The sequence below is a fragment of the Salmo trutta genome, chromosome 26 (assembly GCF_901001165.1).
Source record: "Salmo trutta chromosome 26, fSalTru1.1, whole genome shotgun sequence".
Lineage (NCBI taxonomy): Eukaryota > Metazoa > Chordata > Actinopteri > Salmoniformes > Salmonidae > Salmo > Salmo trutta.
The window spans coordinates 35,667,475-35,682,087 of NC_042982.1; the positions used below are offsets into that span (position 1 = coordinate 35,667,475).

General features: G+C 45.0%; 1 pseudogene; it reads right to left on the minus strand.

Moving 5' to 3' along the window:
- LOC115163901 (cytoplasmic dynein 2 heavy chain 1-like) overlaps positions 1–14,613 on the minus strand; it is a 127,467-nt pseudogene that overhangs the window by 103,751 nt on the left and 9,103 nt on the right.

Here is a 14,613-nt window from a genome sequence, read left to right on the forward strand (position 1 = left end):
ATGGATGAATGAATGGATAAATGGATGGATGGATAAATTCATGGATGGATATATAAATGGATGGATGGATATATAAATGGATGAATGAATGGATAAATGGATGGATGGATAAATTCATGGATGGATATATAAATGGATGGATGGATGGATATATAAATAACTGGATGATGGATGGATGGATGTATAAATGGATGGATGAATGGATGAACAGATGGATGGATATATAAATGGATGGATGATGGATGGATGGATGGATATATAAATGGATGGATGGATATATAAATGGATGGATGGATGGATGGATATATAAATGGATGGATGGATATATATATAAATGGATGGATGGATATATAAATGGATGGATGGATATATAAATGGATGGATGGATGGATGGATATATAAATGGATGGATGGATATATAAATGAATGGATGGATATATAAATAAATGGATGATGGATGGATGAATGAATAAATAAATAAATGGATAAATGAATGGATGGATGGATGACCATATGGATGGATGGATATATAAATGGATGGATTGTTACGTCCTGACCAGTGAAAGAGGTAATTTGCCATAGTAGTATGGTCAGGGCGTGGCAGGGTGGTTTGTTTTGTATGTATTTTGGGTTTTCTGTTTCTATGTGGGTTGGTTCTAGTTGTCATTTTCTATGTGTTGGTTTTCATGTTCGGCCGGGTATGGTTTCCAATCAGAGGCAGGTGTCTTTCGTTGTCTCTGATTGGAAGCCATACTTAGGCAGCTTGTTTTTCCTTTGGGGTTGTGGGTGGTTGCTTTCCGTTTTGTTGTTTGTACCTGACGGGACTGTTGGTGGTTTTTGTTATTTTTGCTAAGTGTTTTCATCAAAAGTAATATGAGCACTTCACACGCCACATTTTGGTCTCCTTTAGACGACCCTTATTACATGGATTAACGGATGGATGAATGAATGAATGAATGAATAAATGGATGGATAGATAAATGGAGGGATTGACGGATGAACGGATGAATGGATAGATAAATGGATGGATTGACCACCTCGTCTCACCTCCTTGGTGAAGTCCTGTCATGATTCGAGGTTCCCGCCCAGCCCTCTTATGAGATTTATCACAAACTGACACTGTCCCGACCAGACTGGTCTACACCACAAAGTCATTCTGACATTGAGAGAGAGAGAGAGAGAGAGAGAGAGAGCAAGGGAGAGAAGAGAGACAGCAAGGGAGAGAGAGTCAGAAGAGTAACAGTTATGAACACAAGATATTCAATCCACTACAGCATATTTCGGGTAAAACTCTGATTGGCTAGAGTATATTTGGGGTAAAACTCTGATTGGCTAGAGTATATTTGCAGTAAAACTCCACTTGGCTAGAGTATATTTGGGGTAAAACTCCATTTGGCTAGAGTATGTTTGGGGTAAAACTCTGATAGGCTAGAGTATATTTGCGGTAAAACGTCACTTGGCTACATAAATCCAGTTAATGCTATTGATTACAACCAGTAGAGGGCAGTATCAGTATGTTTAAGCACCGAGGCCAGGCCTCTGTGGAAGTAGTCTCTCATCCAGTTCTCCAGGTTACTGCGACACTCATCAGGCTGACCCTTCAGCCACGACTTGACCAACACACTCACATCTGTGTCCTCATCACTACAGAGACTGTAGATTTACCTGCCCTCCTGGGACCTACAACCACCACTCCCCTCCCTCCCTCCCTCCATCCCTTCATCCATCCATCCTTTCATCTATACTCTCGACTAAATAGCTAATACAACTCCAGACCAGAGTTTTCCTCATCTATGGGGAGTGTCCCACAAACACACGGTCACAAACACACACACGGCTATTGTCCCCAACCTGACTGGGTATGAATTTGAGGCGTGCCTCCTCGTAGACGGCCTGCAGGGCATTGCTGAGGGTATTGTCCTCCACGTCAGTGAAGCCCACCCCAGGGACCCCGTCTTGGACAAGGGCATCAAACCTGCTGCTGTCTGCAACTGTCAGCTTGGACATGGTGTTCAACCTCAATGCCTGCACCCCCAGACCCCCCTCCTTGACTGGAGGACACATAGATAGAGAGGGGGTATAGGGGAGAGAGGAGTTAATTTGTATAAAAGTTAACTTGTTTCTTTGTTATTCTGATACACTGTGTCTCTACTAGCTACATCAGCAGCTTTATACATGTGCTAATTATGACCCGTGTCATGATTTAGAGTTCATCAATACCTTTGTTCTCCTCTCTAAAGCTGCTGGCACTAGAGGCACAGAAGCAGAGCTGGTTTTTCACTGGAACATTTGACCTGACAATAGATGGAGCAAACAGCGCAAGCCCCAGGGACAAACGTGCTGTCTGACAAATATAATAAACGAGGGAACGAGAGAGAGAGAGAGAGAGAGCGAGAGAGAGAGCGAGAGAGAGAGCGGTGTAGAAGGAAACAGAGAGATCAACCGGGGATCAGAGAGATATGGACAACCAGGCATCAAGGGGGAGGCAAGGAGAGGTCAGAGAGAGGGGGGAGAGAGGAAGAGGCAAAGAGGGAAGAGGGGAAGAAAACAACTCAACTAAGACCATTGTTTGAGGAAAAGGACAGAGAGAGGCGAGAGAGCCCACAGATGAAAGTTTAGGGGGGTATTTGGCTATTAGGGATGTGTTGTTGGAGTGGGGAGCAAGTGTCAGTTTAGGGCGTCTTACTCTTGTTCTTGGCCTCACTCCTCCTCCGCTACTGCAGCAGACTGCCACAGCCTCTCAGCACTGTCTTAAGAGCCCTCTGTCACCAGCCATAGTGCTGCTGGGCAGTCAACAGCTCCCTACACACAGTCCATACATGTTACACGCTAAGACATAGATACATACAGTGCATTCGGAAAGTATTCAGACCCCTTGACCTTTTCTACATTTTGTTACAGCCTTATTCTAAAAATGATTAATTTAAAACAAAAACACAATACCCCATTATGACAAAGTGAAAGTGAAAACAGGATTTTAGACATTTTTGCAAATTTATAATAAAAAAATAAAAAAATCTTATTTACATAGGTATTCAGACCATTTGCTATGAGACTCAAAATTGAGATATTTCTACAACTTGATGGGAGTCCACTTGTGGTCAATTAAATTGATTGGACATTATTTGGAAAGAAACACCTGTCTATATACAGTGGGGGAAAAAAGTATTTGATCCCCTGCTGATTTTGTACATTTGCCCACTTACAAAGAAATGATCAGTCTATAATTTTAATGGTAGGTTTATATGAACAGTGAGAGACAGAATAACAACAAAAAAATCCAGAAAAACGCATGTCAAAAATGTTATAAAATGATTTGCATTTTAATGAGGGAAATAAGTATTTGACCCCTCTGCAAAACATGACTTAGTACTTGGTTGCAAAACCATTGTTCGCAATCACAGAGGTCAGACGTTTCTTGTAGTTGGCCACCAGGTTTGCACACATCTCAGGAGGGATTTTGTCCCACTCCTCTTTGCAGATCTTCTCCAAGTCATTACGGTTTCGAGGCTGACGTTTGGCAACTCGAACCTTTAGCTCCCTCCACAGATTTTCTATGGAATTAAGGTCTGGAGACTGGCTAGGCCACTCCAGGACCTTAATGTGCTTCTTCTTGAGCCACTCCTTTGTTGCCTTGGCCGTGTGTTTTGGGTCATTGTCATGCTGGAATACCCATCCACGACCCATTTTCAATGCCCTGGCTGAGGGAAGGTTATAACCCAAGATTTGACGGTACATGGCCCCGTCCGTCGTCCCTTTGATGCGGTGAAGTTGTCCTGTCCCCTTAGCAGAAAAACACCCCGAAAGCATAATGTTTCCACCGCCATGTTTGACGGTGGAGATGGTGTTCTTGGGGTCATAGGCAGCATTCCTCCACCTTCAAACACGGCGAGTTGAGTTGATGCCAAAGAGCTCCATTTTGGTCTCATCTGACCACAACACTTTCACCAGTTGTCCTCTGAATCATAAAGATATTTATTGGTAAACTTCAGATGGGCATGTATATGTGCTTTCTTGAGCAGGGGGACCTTGCGGGCGCTGCAGGATTTCAGTCCTTCACGGCGTAGTGTGTTACCAATTGTTTTCTTGGTGACTATGGTCCCAGCTGCCTTGAGATCATTGACAAGATCCTCCCATGTAGTTCTGGGCTGATTCCTCACCGTTCTCATGATCATTGCAACCCCACGTGGTGAGATCTTGCATGGAGCCCCAGGCCGAGGGAGATTGACAGTTCTTTTGTGTTTCTTCCATTTGCGAATAATCGCACCAAATGTTGTCACCTTCTCACCAAGCTGCTTGGCGATGGTCTTGTAGCCCATTCCAGCCTTGTGTAGGTCTACAATCTTGTCCCTGACATCCTTGGAGAGCTCTTTGGTCTTGGCCATGGTGGAGAGTTTGGAATCTGATTGATTGATTGCTTCTGTGGACAGGTGTCTTTTATACAGGTAACAAGCTGCGTTTAGGAGCACTCCCTTTAAGAGTGTGCTTCTAATCTCAGCTCGTTACCTGAATAAAAGACACCAGGGAGCCAGAAATCTTTCTGATTGAGAGGGGGTCAAATACTTATTTCCCTCATTAAAATGCAAATCAATTTATAACATTTTTGACATGTGTTTTTCTGGATTTCTTTGTTGTTATTCTGTCTCTCACTATTCAAATAAACCTACCATTAAAATTATAGACTGATCATTTCTTTGTCAGTGGGCAAATGTACAAAATCAGCAGGGGATCAAATACTTTTTTCCCCCACTGTAAGGTCCATAGAGCTCCGAGACAGGATTATGTCGAGGCACAGATCTGGGGAAGGGTACCAAAAAATGTCTGCAGCATTGAAGATCCCCAAGAACACAGTGGCCACCATCATTCTTAAATGGAAGAACATTGGAAACACCAAGATTCTTCCTGGAGCTGGCATCCAGGCCAAACTGAGCAATCGGGGGAGAAGGGCCTTGGTCAGGGAGGTGACCAGGAACCCAATGGTCACTCTGACAGAGGTCCAGTGTTCCTCTGTGAAGATGGGAGAGCCTCCCAGAAGGACAATCATCTCTGCAGCACTCCACCAATCAGGCCTTTATGGCAGAGTGGCCAGACTGGAGGAAACCTGGCAGTCACGTCTGGAGGAAACCTGGCGCCATCCGTTCGGTGAAGCATGGTGTTGGCAGCATCATGCTGTGGGGATGTTTTTCAGCGGCAGTGACTGGGAGACTAGTCAGGATCAAGGGAAAGATGAACGGAGCAAAGTACTGAGAGATCCTTGATGAAAACCTGCTCCAAAGTGCTCAGGACCTCAGACTGGGGGGAAGGTCCACCTTCCAACAGGACAACAACCCTAAGCACACAGCCAAGACAATGCAGGAGTTGTTTCGGGACAAGTCTCTGAATGTCCTTGAGTGGCCCAGTCGGAGCCCAGACTTGAACCCGATCGAACATCAGAGATCTGAAAATAGCTGTGCAGCGACACTCCCCATCCAATTTGACAGAGCTTGAGAGAATCTGCAGAGAAGAATGGTAGAAACTCCCCAAATACAGGTGTGCCAAGCATGTAGCGTCATACCCAAGAAAACTTGAGGCTGTAATCACTGCCAAAGGTGCAAAAACAAATTACTGTGTAAAGGGTCTGAATACTTATGTAAATGTGATATTTCAGTTTGTTTTTATTTTATAAATTTGCAAAAATTTCAAAAACCTGTTTTTGCTTTGTAATTAAGGGGTATTGTGTGTAGATTGATGAGGGGGAAAAAACGATTTAATCAATTTTAGAATAAGGCTGTATGGTAACAAAATGTGGCACAACACATCTCCCTACAAACAGATAGAGACATATTAAAGGGATAGTGGGAGATTTTAGTAATCAAGCCTCTTTTCTAGTCAGATGGACTCATGCATACCATTTGTCTCTGCGTGCAGTTTGAAGAACGTTTACTGCACACAGACATACAAATGTTATCCATGAGTTAATCTGACTCTAGGTAAGTCGCAAAGGGGCTTAGCTGTCAAAATGTTGCAATTTCCTTTTAAAATAAGAAAAAAATAACACAAAGAAACACACACCTGGCGAGGTTGAAGATGGTGACCATCTTGCGTCGCAGTATCTCTTCGTCTTTGAAGCCATCTGAGTAGAGGATGACCTCAGTGATGAGCTCGATGTCTGTTCGGGACATGACCAGCTGCTTCAAGTTGTCAGGCAGCTGCTGTCTCCCTCCATAACCCTTACCAGCCGGGTTCAAAATTGGTGATAGAGAGGGAGGTGATAGAGAAAGAGAGACAAAGAGACAGAGAAACAGAGAGAGAAAGAGAAAGAGAGAGAGAGAGAGAGAGAGAGGGCGGGCGGGAGAGACAGAGACAGACAGATAGAGACTGTCAGTGTGTCTCTCTGTCTCTCTCTTTCTCTCTCTCTTTCTCTATTTCCTCCCTCCTCACTGCCTGTCAGGTTAACCCTAACTCGGGGGTGTTTATAATGTTGAACCCGGCTGGTATACAAACAGACCCCACAGAGCCCCAGGACAGCAGCACAATTAGACCCAACCAAATCACGAGAAAACAAAAAGATAATTACTTGACACATTGGAAAGAATTAACAAAAAAACTGAGCAAACTAGAATGCTATTTGGCCCTAAACAGAGAGTACACAGTGGCAGAATACCTGACCACTCAAGGAAAGCTTTGACTATGTACAGACCCAGTGAACATAGCCTTGCTATTGAGAAAGGCCACCGCCGGCAGACCTGGCTCTCAAGAGAAGAAAGGCTATGTGCACACTGCCCACAAAATGAGGTGGAAACTGCTAATTCCTGGCAAATGTATGACCATATTAGAGACACATTTCTCCCTCAGATTACACAGATCTACAAATAATTTGAAAACAAACCCGATTTTGATAAAATCCCATATCTTTTGGATGAAATACCTCAGTGTGCCATCACAACAGCAAGATTTGTGACCTGTTGCCACAAGAAAAGGGCAACCAGTGAAGAACAAACACCATTGTAAATACAACCCATATTTATGCTTATTTATTTTCCCTTTTGTACTTCAACCATTTGCACATCGTTACAACAGTGTATATATACATAATATTACATTTGTAATGTCTTTATTCTTTTGGAACTTCTGTGAGTGTAATGTTTACTGTTCATTTGTATTGTTTATTTCACTTTTGTAGAGGAGGGCGGGCGGGCGGGAGAGAGAGACAGAGAGACAGAGGAGGGCGGGCGGGAGAGAGAGACAGAGAGACAGACAGAGGGCAGCGGGCGGGAGAGACAGAGAGACAGAGAGACAGAGAGACAGAGGAGGGGGCGGGAGAGAGAGAAACAGAGAGACAGACAGAGGGCAGCGGGCGGGAGAGACAGAGAGACAGAGACAGAGAGACAGACAGAGGGCAGCGGGCGGGAGAGAGAGAGAGACAGAAGAGGGCGGGCGGGAGAGAGAGACAGAGGAGGGCGGGCGGGAGAGAGAGACAGAGAGACAGAGAGACAGAGGAGGGCGGGCGGGAGAGAGAGAGAGACAGAGAGACAGAGAGACAGAGGAGGGCGGGCGGGAGAGAGAGACAGAGGAGGGCGGGCGGGAGAGAGAGACAGAGAGACAGAGGAGGGCGGGCGGGAGAGAGAGAGACAGAGAGACAGAGAGACAGAGAGACAGACAGAGGGCAGCGGGAGAGAGAGAGACAGACAGACAGAGGGCAGGAGAGACAGAGAGACAGAGGAGAGCGGGCGGGAGAGAGAGACAGAGAGACAGAGAGACAGAGAGACAGACAGAGGGCAGTGGGCGGGAGAGAGAGAGAGACAGAGGAGGGCGGGCGGGAGAGAGAGAGACAGAGAGACAGAGAGACAGAGGAGGGCGGGCGGGAGAGACAGAGAGACAGAGGAGGGCGGGCGGGAGAGAGAGAGACAGAGAGACAGAGGAGGGCGGGCGGGAGAGAGAGAGACAGACAGACAGACAGAGACAGACAGAGAGACAGACAGACAGACAGAGGGCAGCGGGCGGGAGAGACAGAGAGACAGAGAGACAGAGGCGGGCGGGCGGGAGAGAGAGAGACAGAGAGACAGACAGAGGGCAGCGGGCGGGAGAGAGAGACAGAGAGACAGAGGCGGGCGGGCGGGAGAGAGAGAGACAGAGAGACAGACAGAGGGCAGCGGGCGGGAGAGAGAGACAGAGAGACAGCGAGACAGAGAGACAGAGAGGGCAGCGGGCGGGAGAGACAGACAGACAGACAGACAGACAGACAGACAGACAGACAGACAGACAGACAGACAGACAGACAGACAGACAGACAGACAGACAGACAGACAGACAGACAGACGAGGGCGGGCGGAAGAGATAGAGACAGAGGGAGAAAGAGAGAGAGAGAGACAGACAGACAGAGGAGGGCGGGCGGAAGAGATAGAGACAGAGGGAGAAAGAGAGAGAGAGAGAGACAGAGACAGACATAGAGAAAAGGCAGCAAGTTTAATATACCAGTCTGCGTGCAAGCAAGTGTGTGTGTGTGTGTGTGTGTGTGTGTGTGTGTGTGTGTGTGTGTGTGTGTGTTCACAGCTGGTCCTGTGCTTCTTCAGGGAGTTCTGGATGGCTTGTATCTGCATGGACACTCTAGACAGCACAGCCTCCTCCAGGCGGTTGAACTCATCAAAGCAGCCCCAAGCCCCACACGTCAACAACCCCACAAAGATATGTCCCATAGACTTCACATCTATACACTTCAACACACCATTTATTCATTCATTTACTTTATTTATTTATGTATCCTTTATTTATTTACTTTATTTATTCATCCTTTTTTCATTTATCTATCCTTTATTTATTTATCTATTATTTATTTATTTACTTTATTTATTCATCCTTTATTTATTTATCTATCCTTTATTAATTAATGTATTTATTTAGTTATCCATCCCTTATTATGTATCCTTTATTTGTTTATCTATTCTTTATTTATTTACCCTTTATTTATTTATCTATTATTTATTTACCCATCCTTTATTTATTTACCCTTTATTTATTTACCCTTTATTTATTTATCTATTCTTTATTTATTTACCCTTTATTTATTTATCTATTCTTTATTTATCCATCCTTTATTTATTTACCCTTTATTTATTTATCTATTCTTTATTTATCCATCCTTTATTTATTTACCCTTTATTTATTTATCTATTCTTTATTTACCCATCCTTTATTTATTTACCCTTTATTTATTTATCTATTCTTTATTTATTTACCCTTTATTTATTTATCTATTCTTTATTTATTTACCCTTTATTTATTTATCTATTCTTTATTTATCCATCCTTTATTTATTTACCCTTTATTTATTTATCTATTCTTTATTTATCCATCCTTTATTTATTTACCCTTTATTTATTTATCTATTCTTTATTTATCCATCCTTTATTTATTTACCCTTTATTTATTTATCTATTCTTTATTTACCCATCCTTTATTTATTTACCCTTTATTTATTTATCTATTCTTTATTTATCCATCCTTTATTTATTTACCCTTTATTTATTTATCTATTCTTTATTTATCCATCCTTTATTTATTTACCCTTTATTTATTTATCTATTCTTTATTTACCCATCCTTTATTTATTTACCCTTTATTTATTTATCTATATTTTATTACTTTATGCATAATTTATTTATGTCGAAGCCAGCAGGGCCATAGGGGTTTCCTCCCAAACCCATCATCATGACCTGGGTCAGATAACACTGATCAGTCATGAGGGTGTGGACCAGCTTAGCCGCATTACACAGGGAGAGATAGGGGAGAGGATGGAGGGATGGAGAGAGTGACAGGGAGAGAGAGAGAGAGAGAGAGAGAGAGAGAGAGAGAGAGAGAGAGAGAGAGAGAGGATGACAGTGTGTTGAGGCAGATTTTGCAGAGAGACTGCAGCACACACAGTGTTGCAGGGCTAATTGAGTCATTCAGAGAGGGGTCCTTATCTCTGGGTGAACATCGCCCCCCAATGGTGCAGTACTGTATAGCATTGTAGATGAACTGTTGCCTGGTCCTGAAGTGTGTAGAACTGTCATTTCGACGTGTATGTGTGTAGATGAGGTGTTTCCTCCAGTCAGAAGTGTATCTGTGTAGAGGTTTTGGTACCTGCTACTCGTATGTGTAGCTGAAGTGAGCGTCAACCATTTGTATGGAGCAGCGTTTGTCGTTGCTGACGTAGAAACAGAGCCGTTTCCTCCAAGCCCAGGCATCAGGGCTGCTCACCCAAGTCTCACACATCTGCTTCACCACACTGATGTTATGGACGATGTTCAAGGTCAGCTTCAGCTTCAACACACTTGACTCTATAAATCCTCTTGACGGTCGCCTAGGATAGGGGGCGCTACAGCGATTTTTGAAAAAAATTCGTGCCCATTTTAAACGGCCTCCTACTCAAACTCAGAAGCTAGGATATGCATATAATTAATACTTGTGGATAGAAAACACCCTAAAGTTTCTAAAACTGTTTGAATGGTGTCTGTGAGTATAACAGAACTCATATGGCAGTCAAAACCCAGAGACAGATCGTAACAGGAAGTGGTATTCTGAATTGCGGACTCAACTTCATCACTTTGCCTATAAATCACACCGTGAGCAATGGTTCATTGAGCACTTCCTATTGCTTCCACTAGATGTCCCCAGTCTTTACAAAGTGGTTTGAGCCTTCTACTGTGAAAACTGACACAATGAGAGTCTGTGGAACGTGGTCACATGAGGAGGGCCATCATCATTATGACGCCGGCGCCCCTGGCTACCCTCCCCTTTCGAAACGTTTTGAAAGACAATGCAATCGTCCCCCTTGAATGTTATTGGAGCTCTGGTTGAAAAAGGCCCTAAAGATTTATGTTATACAACGTTTGACATGTTTGAATGAACCTAAATAAAAAAAAAGCATTTTGTTGAAAGAGGAGTCCCGCGCACGACGGAACTTTTGGAGCAGCCTTCAGAACGCGCTAACAAGAAATAGCTATTGGAACATCAAGGATTAACTTTTTCGAACGAAAATACATTTGTTGTGGACCTGGGATTTCTGGAAGTGCCTTCTGATGAAGATAATCAAAGGTAAGGGATTATTGACAATAGTATACAAGAGTAGATTTGATATGCGATTGTTCCAAGATGGTGCTGACCTGTAACGGTAGCCTATTTTTCTGAGTATCGCATCCCCTTTTATCGCAAAGTGTGATTACCCAGTAAAGTTATTTTTAAATCTGGCATTACAGGTGCTTTCAAGAGATATTCATCTATAAATCTTAGAATGACAATATTACATTTGAAAATTTTTTTCGAATAGTAATTTAATAAATTGTAGCGCTGTTTCACCGGATGCATTTGAGGGAAAATAGTTAGTCAACGTCACGCACCGATGTAAAATGCTGTTTTTATATATAAATATGAACTTTATCGAACAAAAGAATGCATGTATTGTGTTACATAATGTCCTCGGAGTGTCATCTGATGAAGATTGTCAAAGGTTAGTGCTGCATTTAGCTGTTTTTGGGTTATTTGTGATGCATGTGGTTGGTCGGAAAATGGCTATGTTGCTACTTTTACGATATACTCCTCTAACATAATCTAATGTTTTGCTTTTGCTGTAAAGCCTTTTTGAAATCGGACAACATGGTTCGATTCATGGGAGGTGTATCTATAAAACGATATAACATAGTCCTATCTTTGAAAAAAATATATATAAAATTTCGTTATGCTAATATGGATAGGATTTTTCGCATACGGGACGGAGCCCGTCCAGAGGATAAGGGAGAAGCAAACCACAAACACAGACCCTATGTCTCAAAATGTCTCCCTTTTACCCATAGAGTTCAACGATTCTGATCAGAGCTATGTAGGCCCAGACTTGTTGCAGCTCAGATGTGGTTGTTGATAATACCGTTACGGTATTGAGAAGATCCTTTTAGATCTGGCCCTAGTCATGTCTCCCCCAGGACTGTATCTAATGCTTAGGCCTATCACCGTCGCCTCTCCCTCAGTCGGAGAGCTTCTCCTCCCCAGCCGGTCCCCACATCCCCGTGGCCTCTCCCTCAGTCGGAGAGCTTCTCCTCCCTAGCCGGTCCCCACATCACCGTGGCCTCTCCCTCAGTCGGAGAGCTTCTCCTCCCCAGCCGGTCCCCACATCACCATGGCCTCTCCCTCAGTCGGAGAGCTTCTCCTCCCCAGCCGGTCCCCCCACATCACCGTGGCCTCTCCCTCAGTCAGAGAGCTTCTCCTCCCCAGCCGGTCCCCCCACATCACCGTGGCCTCTCCCTCAGTCGGAGAGCTTCTCCTCCCCAGCCAGTCCCCCCACATCACCGTGGCCTCTCCCTCAGTCGGAGAGCTTCTCCTCCCCAGCCGGTCCCCACATCACCGTGGCCTCTCCCTCAGTCGGAGAGCTTCTCCTCCCCAGCCGGTCTGACCTCTTTAGCATGAGGAGCTGGGGAGAGACACATTTACTGGCTATCTGACCTCTTTAGCATGGGAAGCTGGGGAGAGAGACATTTACTGGTTATCTGACCTCTTTAGCATGGGGAGCTGGGGAGAGACACATTTACTGGTGATCTGACCTCTTTAGCATGGGGAGCTGGGGAGAGACACATTTACTGGTGATCTGACTTGACACTTGGTAAATAAAACAGCAGTTTGTGATTACAGTAGCATAATTAACAACAGATAGGGCTAAGGCATGCTATGAGCTACTTTAACAACACGCAACCACACACACACACACACACACACACACACACACACAACACACACACAAACCTGTGTTTCCCATCTCCTCAGAGCTGGTGTCTATGGAGGTGTGGTGTTCTAGCTGAGTAAATAGCTCCGCCTCCTCAGTGAACTGGATCTGCTCCGCGCAGGATCTACTTCCAGAGACACAGAAGTCAGACAGGGGTCAATCAGGAGTCAGACAGAGGTCAATCAGGAGTCAGACAGGAGTCAATCAGGAGTCAGACAGTCAATCAGGATTCAGACAGGAGTCAATCATGAGTCAGACAGCAGTCAATCAGGAGTCAGACAGCAGTCAATCAGGAGTCAGACAGCAGTCAATCAGGAGTCAGACAGGAGTCAATCAGGAGTCAGACAGGAGTCAGACAGGAGTCAATCAGGAGTCAGACAGCAGTCAATCAGGAGTCAGACAGCAGTCAATCAGAAGTCAGACAGCAGTCAATCAGGAGTCAATCAGGAGTCAGACAGCAGTCAATCAGGAGTCAGACAGCAGTCAATCAGAAGTCAGACAGGAGTCAATCAGGAGTCAGACAGCAGTCAATCAGGATTCAGACAGGAGTCAATCAGGAGTCAGACAGGAGTCAATCAGGAGTCAGACAGCAGTCAATCAGGAGTCAGACAGCAGTCAATCAGAAGTCAGACAGGAGTCAATCAGGAGTCAGACAGGAGTCAATCAGGAGTCAATCAGGAGTCAGACAGCAGTCAATCAGGATTCAGACAGGAGTCAATCAGGAGTCAGACAGGAGTCAATCAGGAGTCGATTAGGAGTCAGATAGGAGTTACACAGGATCTACACCAGGAGATACATGAGTCAGGCAGGAGTCATATAGGAGAAACAGAATAAGACACAGCATAAGTGAGTAATAAATCATACCTGAGATGGGTAGCGGGACGGGTCCACCTATCCTTTCCTCCTGGCAGACACACACTCATATAGCAGCTGCTTCAGTTTCCTTCATCTCAACAGACTCCCCCAGCCATACCTGGAACACACACACACACACACACATTATGAAGGAGCTATATAATCAAGTTGTGTGATTGAGTTACACGCTACAGTATCCCCTACCTTCTGCTCCTGCCCCTTGACCCCTCCACCCCTCCACCCCCTACCTTCTACTCCTGCCATTTGACCCCTCCACCCCCCTACCTTCTACTCCTGCCCCTTAACCCTCCACCCCTCCACCTTCTACTCCTGCCCTTTGACCCCTCCACCCCCCTACCTTCTACTACTGCCCCTTGACCCCTTCACCCCATACCTTCTACTCCTGCCCCTTGACCCCTCCACCCCCCTACCTTCTACTTCTACTCCTGCCCCTAAACCCCTCCACCCCAATACCTTCTACTCCTGCCCCTTGACCCCTCCACCCCCCTACCTTCTACTTCTACTCCTGCCCCTAAACCCCTCCACCCCAATACCTTCTACTCCTGCCCCTTGACCCCTCCACCCCCCTACCTTCTACTTCTACTCCTGCCCCTAAACCCCTCCACCCCAATACCTTCTACTCCTGCCCAGTGACTCCTCCACCCCCCTACCTTTATGCTGTTGGAGATGTGAATGAGGTTCCTGAGGGGGAATCACCTCTCCCTCTAGAGAACGCAAGTCCACAATGTTGGTGCCTACAGAGAACACAGTTACAGTATATTCACTGTCATTACAGACGCATCAGTTTCACCATAGAACAGCTTCTATATTTGTTACTGTATGACAATGGGATTTGGGTGTGCGCATGTGTGTGTGTGTGCGCGCATGTGTGTGTGTGTGTGTGTGTGTGTGTGTGTGTGTCACGCCCTGACCATAGAGAGCCTTTTATTCTCTATGTTGGTTAGGTCGGGGTGTGACTAGGGTGGGTAATCTAGGTTGTTCTATTTCTATGTTGGCCTGGTATGGTT